Genomic DNA, 3,940 nt, shown 5'->3' on the forward strand with positions numbered 1-3,940 from the left:
TCATGATCGTCTTTGATTAAGGATACCTCCAAGCCTCCTCCAGAGGTCCCTTTTTGGGACCCCTCTGGGGAACCCTTCCCTACTGCAGACCAGCTAAGGCCAGATGCAGAAGTTGCTCTTGGCCTCACAACTTTAGGTTCTAGGCAACAAAGGAGATCTTGGTCTAAAGATTAGGACAAGACGAGAGCAGAGATAGAACAAAACACAAAGCTTAGGATAAGAATAGGCATTAAAAGAACAAATGTGCTCTCCCAGCACTAGTGCCCTTGTACGGTGGCCTTCCAGAGTGGCCTACAAGAGGTTATATGGAAAAATTACATGTATAATAAGCTTATGACTGTTTGCCAGCCTTACAAACTAAGGACATGTCCTAGCTTCCAATGTATTTTTATACGTATTGTGATTTTGCATCTCATTTATCTAATTCTTTCCTTTTTGCATTTGACATATTTTCATTGTAAAGTCATTTATGTCCTAGTACATATTACTGTGCTAGATTGCTTGTGTGTTGAACTCCTTAATGCAGGACATATTTCAAATGTGTGTACCTTCATGGCCAAGTTACTTCAATTTAATTTACATTTAAAATTAATCACAGTTAGAAACTTCATTCAACTAGCTGCAGTCTAATCATTTCTTAGTATTGTTTATTTACTTAGATAATTGAGTCACATGATGGCCTAATTAAGACTCACATGATGGTCAGCCAGTCGAACTCCCTTTTGCTTTGCTTTAAATCATCACTTAGTTAAGCCTACACTTACTATGCTTCCATCACATTCAAGGACGAAATATTTGCTAAATGGTGCTACCTCACTGATGCAGGCTTAACTTCATTCAAAATTCCCTTTTCATAATGGTTAATGCATAGGAGGCTTAATATGCATCAAGTAGTAGTAGTATTTCTCTCTCCCAACCACTCCTAAACCATTATTTTTCTACTGTGAGAGTTCTGCGTCTTTTTAGGCTTATTGACATAGTTTCATATTACCTGCGGACATCCGCCATTTTTGGAGCTCAGATCGCTCAGGTGAAATGAGGCCTGAGTGAGTCCCAGTCTGGTCCAAAAAGTGGAGAAGAGAGCATCCCTGTGTTATGCCTGAGAAGAACACTTTCGACCAGAGAAGAGAAACTCTGTGGGCCTTTGTCTTGAAATATATACAGCCACAGAAACAACATCCCATATAAGTGTAACAGGTGCACTGGGGCAAATGGCAAACCTTTCCCTTATCCTATAGCCTGGTTTTCCTCCTTTTGTCAAAAAAACTCGCCAATTCTTTAGTATTCCCTCCATGCCCTACCTTCTCTCATATGACTTACTTTCTGCATCTTCCTTGGAACCCCTATAAAATCCTCTATGTCAAAGCAACCCATTGTTTGTATGTCTAACTTAACTCCAAATCATGAAAAGTCCACTTAAAATGAAAGGGTCTTTACTGTCTGTGCTATCGTTATGTGCATGAGCACGTCGTCCAAAGCATGGGACTTCATTGAGATGCTTCAGTTTTATTAGTTAGGGAAGACCTGATAGCTGATTTAGCTAAATGTTGTTAGGCCCTTAGTGCACACCATTTCCATATTTAATTTAACCCATATCTCTTCCAGAGAGATGTGTTATTTTGTGTAAATTCAGAACTTCAGCTCAGAGACAGTCAGCTCATATGCTCCCACGTGGTAGTCAAGAGGCAGTTTTCTTATGACCTAGAACTGCCAAAAATTTAATTAATTCTTAGTACATATATTCATTCTGCAACCCTCCTCCCTAGCCAAGTTGGCCTGTGTTATTGTGTATTTACTCATGATCCACTTTGGTTTATTGTTATATTGAACTGGTCAAGTTCAAACAAGTGTAAATTACACCTTTAAGTAATCACTTTTATCTTTCTTATCTGTTTTTACAGCTGCTCTTATTTGTGCTACTGTTTCAAGGCCTCCTGAGCAGCCCCCTACAAAAGGAAATACTTCACATCAATTTTACTAGAAAGGAGATCCATGCAAACAGTTCATCTAATGTGTGGCTTAAACAGCAAATGTAATACATTACTTTATCCATTTATAAAGTAAGTCCTATCTTAACACTTCTGATTGGTTAGCTTAAAACAGAACACAATAATATACTACAGTAATTTTGTCAGTCCACTGTGTCCAGTGGATTAATACAAAGCATTACAATGAACTAATTCTGTATCAAATTTTTGGTAGAATATTAAAACACAAAACATCACAAAAAGTAATCAAATAAAACTACACCTAATTTTCATAGACGTTTAATGAAACAATGTTTTTATTTTCGCTATGCATAACATTTCTTGGTAATATTAAAGTTTTCAACTAGTATATGTACAAGTGAATACGCAAAATGCTGAATAACCAATGGAAGAAAAATTCATGTCACCCAGTGACAAAACTAATTCCTAATTTGGAAATCATACGAAAAGTACATGGGAAAGAGAAAAGTGAAGGATACCAGAAAACAGAAAACTTTTTAATCTAGTATTGAACAGTGTTCAGAGTACAAATATGAAAAAAAGCTAAAAATACATAATTTTACCTTAGTATAAAGGTTATTCATACAACCGCTTCACATCAAATTCATTATAGTCAAAACATTCAGGATCTGCCTTGGCTTCTAAGAAAGGATCTGTTTTCTGTAAGATCTTCCTCCAAATTCTCCTTCTTTTCTTTTGATTAACAGCAACAATGGTTTTTCAGCTTCCATTTTCACAGGATGTTCTATATACAACTATGCCCTTATCTGATAAGACATGATTCTTTTTGTATCTTCCAGAATCTCAAGACTCAATGCAACGTTGTACGTAAATAGTGTTGACCTTTTTTTTTTTTCTAATTTCCAATGTCAAACATGTTGATCAGTTTGCGAATTCACAGATAGCACTATTTTCCCTATGGTTATATAAATATGATTCCTTTTATGCATTGGTATAATTCACAAAATGTGATTTGAACAGATTTTTTTCTTTTATTAAACATTGCTTAGCTCAAAGGACATTGTGATAAGGTTAGCAATGACAGCACACTAACATGATCTTCTGGCAGGTCAACTTAACTACCTCTGCAGCATTATAACAGTAGACCTAATAAGCTTAACAGTCATAAAATCATCAAAATAGGAATATGAATTACAATAAGTTTCCTTTGAATGCTGAAGTTTAAGATTGTGCTCAAGCTGCCTGTATATTGCAAAATGATTTATAGTCCTAAAAGATAATCTAAGCCTTCTGAGATGTAATCTCTGTTACTAAAGAATTTATTTGTAGAGATTACCTATTATTTGAAAAGTAAAAGATGATGATGATTTAAATTATATTGAGAAGATGGCTATTAATCGTAATAGTATGTATTTGTATTAACATAAAGGTTTATAGAACACTTGTTTTTTAACTGGCTCACTTTTGGTGCATCATTTATTCATTCATATGGTAACTTGAAGTGTAAGGGATGCACAGATAACTTTACGTATATGCTTTCTGGCCAGAAATTGGTAATATGTATACTGTACTGTAGATATGAATACTAGTGTAAAATAAAGAAGTCTAACACACCTAGGGCTAGGAACAAAATCCTGGCTTTAACAAAAGAATAAGCATAGGGGAATATTTGCTAGTAGGTCATAATTTTCAAAGTGGTTAAAAAAATTTAATTTTTATAAAAATACAAATATTCCTCAAACAAATATAAAATAAATGGTTTCAAGATTTTCATTGTCACTACTCATTGTAGACCTATGTTATACCAGGTGGTTCACGTTGCACCGACACTGTAATGGTTGCGTCACACAAGCTCCTCCCACCTATTATCATCGGTGGATGCATTCTACTTTGTATTTTCTCATTTAAATTTTTTCAGCGTTGAAGTTAAAAATAATCCAATAGTAGGACTGTTTCAATTTATTTGATGGTTGCACATTGCAAGCAATATT

Source organism: Macrobrachium nipponense, chromosome 26, assembly GCF_015104395.2.
Source record: "Macrobrachium nipponense isolate FS-2020 chromosome 26, ASM1510439v2, whole genome shotgun sequence".
NCBI lineage: Eukaryota > Metazoa > Arthropoda > Malacostraca > Decapoda > Palaemonidae > Macrobrachium > Macrobrachium nipponense.